This window comes from Phocoena sinus, chromosome 5 (assembly GCF_008692025.1).
Source record: "Phocoena sinus isolate mPhoSin1 chromosome 5, mPhoSin1.pri, whole genome shotgun sequence".
NCBI lineage: Eukaryota > Metazoa > Chordata > Mammalia > Artiodactyla > Phocoenidae > Phocoena > Phocoena sinus.
The window spans coordinates 105,613,918-105,624,650 of NC_045767.1; the positions used below are offsets into that span (position 1 = coordinate 105,613,918).

At 39.8% G+C, this 10,733-nt stretch overlaps 1 pseudogene; it reads right to left on the reverse strand.

Annotated features, from left to right (window-relative positions):
* LOC116753992 overlaps nucleotides 1-9,348 on the reverse strand; it is a 69,731-nt pseudogene extending 60,383 nt beyond the window's left edge.
* Between the last annotated feature and the right edge of the window lie 1,385 nt (nucleotides 9,349-10,733).

The window sequence follows — 10,733 nt, forward strand, 5'->3', positions numbered from 1 at the left end:
AGCAAGGTATAACCTTCCTAGACTGAACCATGAAGAAACAGAAAATATGAAGAGACCAATCACAAGTAATGAAATTGAAACTGTGATGAAAAATCTTCCAAGAAACAAAAGTCCAGGACCAGATGGCCTCACAGGTGAATTCTAGCAAACATTTAGAAAAGAGCTAACACCCATCCTTCCCAAACTCTTCCAAAAAATAACAGAGGAAAGAACACCCCCTAACTCATTCTACGAGGCCACCATCACCCTGATACCTAAACCAGACAAAGATACTACAAAAAAAAAGAAAATTACAGACCAATATCACTGATAAACATAGATGCAAAAATCCTCAGCAAAGTACTAGCAAACAGAATCCAAGAACACGTTAAAAGCATCATACACCATGATCAAGTGGGATTTATCCAAGTGATGCAAGAATTCTTCAATATACATAAATCAGTCAATACGATAAACCATATTAACAAGTTGAAGAATAAAAACCATATGATCATCTCAATAGATGCAGAAAAAGTTTTGACAAAATTCAACAGCCATTCATGATAAAACTCTCCAGAAGGTGGGCAAACAAGGAAACTACCTCAACATAATAAAGGCCATATACAACAAACCCACAGCAAACATCATTCTCAATAGTGAAAAACTGAAACCATTTCCTCTAAGATCAGCAGCAAGACAAGGATGTCCAGTCTCACCACTATTATTCCACATAGTTTTGGAAGTCCTAGCCACAGCAATCAGAGAAGAAAAAGAAATAAAAGGAATACAAATTGGAAAAGAAGAAGTAAAACTGTCACTGTTTGCAGATGACATGATACCATACATAGAGAATCCTAAAGATGTCACCAGAAAACTACTAGAGCTAATGAATGAATTTGGTAAATTTGCAGGATACAAAATTAATGCACAGAAGTCTCTTGCATTCCTATACACTAACGATGAATAATCTGAAAGAGAAATTAAGGAAACACTCCCATTTACCATTGCAACAAAGAGAATAAAATACCTAGGAATAAACCTACCTAGGGAGAGAAAGACCTGTATGCAGAAAATTATAAGACACTGATGAAAGAAATTAAAGATGATACCAACAGGTGGAGAGATATACCATGTTCTTGGATTGGAAGAATCAATATTGTAAAAATGACTATACTACCCAAAGCAATCTACAGATTCAATGCAATCCCTATCAAATTACCAATGGCATTTTTTACAGAACTAACACAAAAAAATCTTAAAATTTGTATGTAAACACAAAAGACCCCGAATAGCCAAAGCATTCTTGAGGGATAAAAACGGAGCTGGAGGAATCAGACACCTTGACTTCAGACTATACTACAAAGCTACAGTAATCAAGACAATATGGTACTGGCACAAAAACAGAAACATAGATTAATGGAACAAAATAGAAAGCCCAGAGATAAACTCACACACCTATGGTCAACTATTCCATGACAAAGGAGGCAAGGATATATGATGGAGAAAGACAGTCTCTTCAATAAGTGGTGCTGGGAAACCTGGACAGCTCCATGTAAAAGAAAGAAATTAGAACACTCCCTAACATCATACACAAAAATAAATTGAAAATGGATTAGAGGCCTAAATGTAAGACCAGACACTATAAAACTCCTAGAGGAAAATATAGGAATAACACTCTTTGACATAAATCACAGCAAGATCTTTTTTGACCCACCTCCTTGAGTAATGGAAATAAAAACAAAAATAAACAAATGGGACCTAATGAAACTTCAAAGCTTTTGCACAGCAAAGGAAACCATAAACAAGATGAAAAGACAACCCTCAGTATGGGAGAAAATATTTGCAAATGAGTCAATGGAAAAAGGATTAATCTCCAAAATATATAAACAGCTCATGTAGCTCAATATTAAAAAAAAAAAAAAAACCTAATCTAAAAATGGGCAGAAGACCTAAATAGACATTTCTCCAATGAAGACATACAGATGGCCAAGAAGCACATGAAAACCTGCTCAACATCACTAATTGTTAGAGGAATGCAAATCAAAACTACAATGAGGTATCATCTCACACCAGTTAGAATGGGCATCATCAGAAAATCTACAAACAACAAATGCTGGAGAGGGTGTGGAGAAAAGGGAACACTCTTGCACTCTTTGTGGGAATGTAAATTGATACAGCCATTATGGAGAACAGTATAGACGTTCCTTAAAGAACTAAAAATAGAATTACCATATGACCCAGCAATCCCACTACTGGACATATACCCTGAGAAAACCATAATTCAAAAAGACACATGCACCCCAATGTTAATTGCAGCACTATTTACAATAGTGGAAGCAACCTTATGGAAGCAACCTTAATGCCCATCGATAGAGGAATGAATAAAGAAGATGTGGTACATATATACAATGGAATATTATTCAGCCATAGAAAAGAATGAAATTGGGTCATTTGTAGAGATGTGGATGGATCTAGAGACTGTCATACAGAGTGAAGTAAGTCAGAAAGAGAAGAATAAATATCGTATATTAACGTATATATGTGGAACCTAGAAAAATGGTACAGATGAACTGGTTTGCAGGGCAAAATTGAGACACAGATGTAGAGAACAAACTTATGGACCCCAAGGGGGGAAAGCAGTGGGGGATGGGTGGGGTGGTGTGATGAATTGGGCGATTGGGATTGACATGTATACACTGACATATATAAAATTGATGACTAATAAGGACCTGCTGTATAAAAAAAATAAATTTAATTTAATTTAAAAATTTTAAAAAAAGAATAACGGAAAGAATGTTACTAACAAGAATGCTTGAGCTGTACTTCATAATTGTAAATATTCAGTACTCTTAAGTCAGATTCATACAGCATTCTTTGTATGAATAAAGAAGTCATGATGCTTCTAAAATCAATCATTTCGTAAATACCAGATCTGATACCAGAGGTCAGATGTTCAGACATTCAGTTCAAACAGTAAATCTAGAACCAATAATGAACAAATGCTGATATGTATACACCTAAGATTTATGCATTTTATTATGTAAAAATTGCATCCCAGTAAAAGTATGCTTTAGTAAGAGCCAGAAAGAGATGATTGAACCAGTAATAAAGTCGAGTAGTAAATGGAAAAATAAATTAATCTATGGAGCATCTCCTATGAGCTCCACCCCTTGGTCATCCGGTTCTGTACATCATCTTACTTACTATCCTCCCCTGGAAGTCAGGGGGCTGCATTTACAGATAAATAATCTAAGTCCCAGAGAGGTAATTTGACCTTCTGGGAGATCTAAGATACCAAAACAAATGTAGATAACTCCAAAATCCATGTTCTATGTTATTATTTTTTTCCCAAAGTGTGCTAGGGATACTACTGGCAGTACATAAGATGACATTTTGGTGTACATCTTCTATGTGTTAGTTTAATGTGAACTTGGGGGAATAAAACATTTAAAAGCATGATACAAAATGCCTTTAAAAATAAATTTATGGGGCTTCACTAGTGGCACAGTGGTTGAGAGTCTACCTGCCAATTCAGGGGACACGGGTTCGTGCCCCGGTCCGGGAAGATCCCACATGCTGCGGAGCAGCTAGGCCCGTGAGCCATGGCCGCTGAGCCTGCGGGTCCGGAGCCTGTGCTCCGCAACGGGAGAGGCCACAACAGTGAGAGGCCCGCGTATCGCAATAAATAAATAAATAAATAAATAAATTTATGTGTTTAAAAGTTGCTCAATTTAAAGAAAAATATGAAATATTACAAACAATAATACAATTGGGTTGTTACCACATGATGTCATGGCAAACATTAAAACAGTAGAATGGAATGACTAAAACGTGAAAAAACTAGCGCGATATCATGTTGCATCCCCACTGGCAGCAATTAACTTGGTTAATAGCTTAAACTGAGCCCTGAACTGTTCTCCCTGAAATGTTCTCCATGTTCTCTACACATGCCAAAGAAAATACTCCAGAAGGGCTTGAATCAGAAGAGCAGAAATGGAATTTTAAGTGGTTTCTATTACATGGTACACTCCATGTAAATTTTTATGTACTCTCTCTGTTGGTGTATATGCTCTGTCTCCTGTTAGGTCCCATTTGTCTCATGCTGGGTCTTTTAGTCTGCCTGAATAAACGAGGTGGCCTTTGAAGAGCCAGCAAATTTGGGGCATGGGAGAAGAGAGAAAACCTATTCCATAGGTCATCCAGAAAAAAACTAACAATTATAAATACAAAATTAATATTTTTATTGCTGCAACCCAGTCAAAAGTATTCAGTAGTAAACAGACCACTGTCCAATGCCCCACCTTTCAAAATATTTAGGAGATTTAGATGAGAAAGAGCAAAAAAGCAATCCCAAGGGGGTTGGAGAGCCCAGGGTACTGAATTATTCACTTATTTAACAAATATTGATTGATAAATCATTGTGGCCAAAGACTTTCTTCTGGTGAGGATACAGTGATGGAGAAAAAAAGTACTTGATTCTTCCAGTAGTGTGCTGGTAAACATTTAAACTACCCACTCTCCAGGAAGGGGAAGAAAACCTTAGTCTATAGCACTTGCCAATTTCTATGGTGTAAATACATGCACGCTGGTTAACTTCAAGCTATCAATGTGCCGCCTCTGATAGTGGAGTTGGGAAAAGATACCCATAACAGGTTCTTAGAGTTGGTTCCAGCACACCACTGAGAGTCCTTCTCTACTTCAGAGAGAGAGAGAGACTAAAAAAAAAATCATACAAATAAATTTAAAATTGTAGCTGTGATAAATCTTCCTCAGAAGAGCTACATAGAGAGCCAGGAGTACCTATCACTGAGGAATTCGACCTAGTCATGGAGGTTGTGGAAGGCTTCTCTAAGTGAGTGAGACTTCAGTTTAACTATGAGATGAGAAGAAGTTAACTTACTGTAAAAGAGAGGGAAGGAGAATCTCCAGGCATTAAGTAACAGTAAAAATATAAACTCTATGGTAAGGGAGAGCCAGAGCTTAAAACAAGGGATAGAAAGAAGGCCAATATGACTACAGTATAGAAAGCAACGGTGAGAAGGATGGAAAAGAAGGCTGGAGAGTATAAGAGGGCTTGAGATTGCAAGGTTTTATCCATCATGCTAGGAAATGCTTTGTCCTAAGAGAAATGGGTAGGCAATGAAGTTTGTATTGCTTGTTTGTTTTTGCTTATTTTGGTGTGTATAGGAAGGATTATAAAATAATAGGAATTAACTTTTCAATGGATCATTCCAGCTGTAACAGAGAATAGATCAGAGGGTGGTCACCGTGGATGTAGGTAAAGCACTAAAGAGTCACCACAGGAACCCAGGACAGAGATCCAAGGGGCTCAGTTTAGGGTGGTGATGGTAGAGATGGAGAAAAGCAGAGTTTTGAGAGCTATTTAGGAGATAAAATCAAGAAGGCTTGATAAAGGATTGGATATAGACTGTAAAGGCAAGAGAAGTGTCAAGAATGACTTCTGAGAAGATATACAAAAATGTCCAATGATTTGTACTAAAAGAACATTAAAAGGTACCCGCATTATTAATCATCAGGGAAAATGAAAATGAAAACCACAATGAAAGTCTATTCACAACCACTAACAATGGCTAAAATAAAAAAGACCGACAATACCGAATGTTGGTACAGATGTGAAACAACTGGACTACTGGTGGGAATGTAAAAAGGTACAGCCACTTGGAGAACTATTTTCTAGTTTCTTATAAAGTTGAACACAAACCTACTATGACCTAGCAGTTATACTCTGTGCAATAAGGGATTAATCTTGCCCAAAGACAGGTTTGGCTCTTTGCCCCCAACTCTGGGTGGTAATCTTTTAGCCTTTGAAATATCCTGTCTAGTAGGAGTGTCTTTGTTTGCCTTGAACCATGCCAGATAGTGTTTTATGTGTGAGGCAGTGTGATTTATGGGGGTTACACAGCTTGCCTTCTGGAGGGGCTGGAAACCAAAGTCACCATGTGAACAGTCATCTGTGTCTACATGGCCAACCACTAATAAAAAACCTGACACCAAGGATCAGGTGAGCTTCCCTGGTTGGAAATACCTTGTACATATTATCACACATCAATGCCTAAGCACTGTCATTTGATTCCACTGGGAAAAAACAACTGGACGCTCACACCTGGTCTCTCCTGGACTCTGCTCTCTCAGTCTTTTCCCATTGCTAATTTTAATATTTAAACCACAATAAACCATAACCATGTGCATAATAGTTTGCTGAGTTCTGTGTGTCCTTCTAGTGAATTATTGAACCTGAGGGTGGTCTCGGGGACCCCCAACCCTGCACATTCTTAGGTATTTACCCAAAAGAAATAAAAACATGTCCCTCCCAAAAGACTGCACAAGAATGTTCACAGAAGTCTTACTCATAATAACCCCAAACTGGAGACAATCTCAGTACCAGTCATAGGGAATGGATAAACAAATTATGATATATTCATGGAATGGAATACTGCTCAACAATAAAAATGAACAAATTGCTGACGAATATAGTAACACTCACTACAATGTGTTAAGCAAAAAAATATGTTAAGCAAAAGAATCCAGACACAAAAGAGTGCATACTGTATGATTTCATTTAAATGAAGTTAAAAAACGTAGACAGAGTGAATCTATGGTGGCTGAAGTCAGAAACTCATTGGTTCTGGGGAATGGGTTGACTGGAAAAGAGCACAACAGACATTTCTAAGTGATGGAAATGTCCTCTATCTTGTTTTGGGTAATTGTTATATGGGTAAATAACTGCCAAAACTCATAAAACTGAACATATAATGGCTGTGTATTCTATAAAATGTTAGTTATATCTTAAATTTTAAAAATAAACCATAAGAAAGAATGACTGCGGGCTTTCTGATTTGAGTAACTTGGTGAAGGTTGGTGACATTCACTCTGATGGGAAACAGTGGAAGCAATAACCAGGTTTGTAGAGAGCTGTGATTTGGTATTCATTGATTTACCAATACTTACTGAATGTCAATTATATGCCAGAGTCATTTTTAGACTCTCAGAATTCAATAAATTTTTATGTCAGGCTAACTGCAATAAAACAGAGAAAGTAATTAGAAGAGGTGCTATATTTTGACAGGGTGATAGGAAATGACATTGGGTAGAGTGAGCCACATGAAAATTTAGGGAAAGAACATGACACTGGGATGTCTTTGAAACACCCATAGTTGATTTTACTTGGGTATTTGGCTTGAAGTTCAGAGGAGATATCATGGTAAGACATCCATTCACAAACATTTGTTATTTACTCAGTATGTTCTGAGAGCTGTGATAATAAGAACTAAAGGTACAGAGATAAGCAAAAAAACTCAGAGCTTAGGGGCCTAAAACACAGCAGAAGATTCAAAAAGTCAACCTGCAGACAAATGCTAAGGACTGAGGTGTGTGCAAAGTTCTGGGCCAAAGCAGAATGGGAGTCTTCTGGATGTGAAGTCCACACACAGGTTTTAAAGCCTAATTAAAAACTGTCAAGTCAGGCAAAGAAGAAGAAAGGGCATTTCATCATTTGTTCTTCATCCAAGTGCAAAGCTTTGCTCTAATGGCTTGGAATATATCAGTGACCAAAACTGATAAAAATCCAAATGCATACACTTCTTTTGTTTGTTTGTTTGTTTTGTTTTGTTTATTTTTGGCTGCATTGGGTCTTCATTGCTGCGCAGGGTTTTCTCTAGTTGCGGCGAGCAGGGGCTACTCTTCGTTGCGGTGCGCATGGGCTTCTCATTGCGGTGGCTTCTCTTGTTGAAGAGCACAGGTTGTAGGCATGTGGGCTTCAGTAGTTGTGGCACTCAGGCTCAGTAATTGTGGCACGCAGGCTCTAGAGTGCAGGCTCAGTAGTTGTGGCGCACGGGCTTAGTTGCTCCACAGCATGTGGGATCTTCCCAGACTAGAGCTCGAACCCATGTCCCCTGAAATAGCAGGTGGTTTCTTAACCACTGTGCCACCAGGGAAACCCTGACTAAAATTCTTGAATTTATATGCTGGTGGTGTTTCGGTAAAGGCAATGTGAGCATATGATCGTTGTTAAACACCTGATAGGATAGGTGATGGATGGATAGATTGTGCCAGAAATGTCTTAGAAAGAAAGAAGAGAGGAGGAAATATAACAATAGCACATCATGTTGCAAAAAGGTTCAGGTAGAACCAAAGAGTGAAACTATGGCTACTGCCAAGACTGGCAACAGAAGTTTGCTGCCAGAGATCTGACTGCAAGAGAGCTCCAACTGCAAGAGAGCTCCCGAGTGCTCTGGAGCCAGAACAGTGGCCTAGAGCAGAAACCCTGAGTGGATGATGCTTTGGGACCCAAAGTTGCTGAAGAGATCACAGTATAAACCATAGGCAGGTCCAGAAGTGAAGACTTGTCAGGGTCCCTACAACCTGCAGATTAAACTCAAGCTCTAGGTGAGTTTGGGGGCAAGAATGAAGCCCATGTCTAAAGAGTTCAAATTTATAAATTCAAATACCACACGATTGCTAGGTGTTTGCTCCTACAGACCCCCACTGGCAAAGACGAATGTGCTGCCCTCCTAGTTCCTCACATGAAGACATTGTGCCCTGTCACGTCTCTACAAATGTGCCCCTGCTGATTGTTCAGCTTATCATGGCCTGTCCACCTTTGTTTATCTGGCTACCTTCCCCTTCAATATTTTAGCTCAGATATTATTTCCTCTCAGAAGTCTTCCCTGACTCCTTTTCTTCTGCTAAGTGTCCTCCTCGACACACCTATTGTACCTTGTGACAGTATCTGTGCTCACCTGTGTTCTATGCCAAGAAACCCCCACCACAGGTCCAAGCTTTCCAGGGCTCTAATCCTCTGAGGACTCCTCAGGGTCAAGTGGAGATGCTTACCCAGAGCCCCACCCATCCCTTTCAGATTTTGCTTTAGGTTCCCTGGGCACAGAATTCTCTGTACAAATGGTCCAGAGCCGATTTCCAAGGCCTTGGGGTGTGCACCCTTAGGCTGAGAGGTAGCCAAAGGCCAGCTGTTAATGTCCACATGGATGCACTCTGCACATTTAGGCTAAGGTGTCCATATGCATGTTTGCAAGGCCCCCCACAGCGAGTGGTAACCAGGACTGGGAAGGGAAGGGGTTGGGTTATAGGTCAGGGACTGGCTTTCCTTCAATGTCATGTTTCTGTGTAGAACTCCAAGAAGCCATATTTCTAGATTCAAATCTGGTCATATAGGTATATTTATCAAGGGAGGAGGATAGCACATACCTTATTTGGCAATGCTCTGGTAGTTAGATTTACAAATTTCCAATCTTTAGACATGTGGAACATGGTCTCATTCTTGCCCTGGGCCCCACAAGTGTCATGGGTAGACCTGTCCGTGCACGCATCTATCAGAGTGCTGACCAACATTTACTCAACTGTTCTTGCTCACGAGTTTGTCTCCCCTACTAGGAGGTGAACTTCTAAAAGCTAGCTCTGTGCCTAATAAATAGCAGATGCCCCACAAATATTTATTTAGCTGAACAAAACTGAGAGGATGAAGACCAAGGACCAGTCAGAGTGACTGAGTCAGCTTTTGGAGGGAGAAAGAAGACAAGTTTCGGGGTCAGCAGAGCTAGAGCTGGCTGTCCTCTGCCTGGGATTCTCTCAGGAATACTTCACTCCCAGTAAAAAGGAGTAATAAGGGGCTTCCCTGGTGGCGCAGTGGTTGAGAGTCCGCCTGCCGATGCAGGGGACACGGGTTCGTGGCCCGGTCCGGGAAGATCCCACATGCCGCGGAGCAGCTGGGCCCGTGAGCCATGGCCACTGAGCCTGCGTGTGCAGAGCCTGTGCTCCGCAACGGGAGAGGCCACAACAGTGAGAGGCCCGCGTACTGCAAAAAAAAAAAAAAGGGGGGGGGTAATAAGTGTTAATAAGAAATAAGTCCTAAAAGCAGACAGAAGACAGTGTTGGCTTTATTTTTATCTATCATCTAAATTTTGGTATAAAAAAAGTATGGTAAGTAATAATGAAACAATCTTACAGCAACTATACAAAGCCTACAAGTTAAACTTTTTAACCTGAGAAATTAACAAATGAAACACAAAGATAATCTGATAATCAACTTTCTATACAGGCACCGATAAACTTGAGACATCTCCCCCTGCTAAATTTCTCTATCCAATACCTTTTGGCCAACATATATCTCCACCTCACACCAGCCTCCACCTCATGTTAACATCAAAGAGCCACAAAGTAGGGAGAAACAACAGGAGACCAAAGAGAGGTACAATAATATCCCACTCTTCGCTCCTCGTGTCCGCTCTCTGCTGGCCTGGCAATGAGAGGGAAGTTGGTGGGGAAGATATCCAGGTATTTGTATTCCTCAGAGTTCTCCAGAAAACAGACCCCAAAATTCCGTTTTATATATATATATATATATATATATATATATATATATATATATATATATATAAAATAGATAGATAGATATTGATATTGCTATAGATATATGTATATAAAGAAAGAGATTTATTTTAAGGAATTGGCTCACTTGATTACAGTGGCTGACAAGTCTTCAGGGCAAGTGGGCAGCTGGAGAATCAGAAGGGCCAATGGCATAGTTCCATTCCGAGGGATGGCAGGCTCAAGACCCAGGAAAAGCCATTGTTTCAGTTTGAGTCTAAATGCCGGAAAAACCTGATGTTCCAGTTCAAAGGCAATCAGGCACAAGGAATTCACCCTTACTTGCGTGCAGGTCAGCATTTTGTTCTGTTCAGGCCTTCAGCTGATTGGATGAGGCCCACCCACATTAG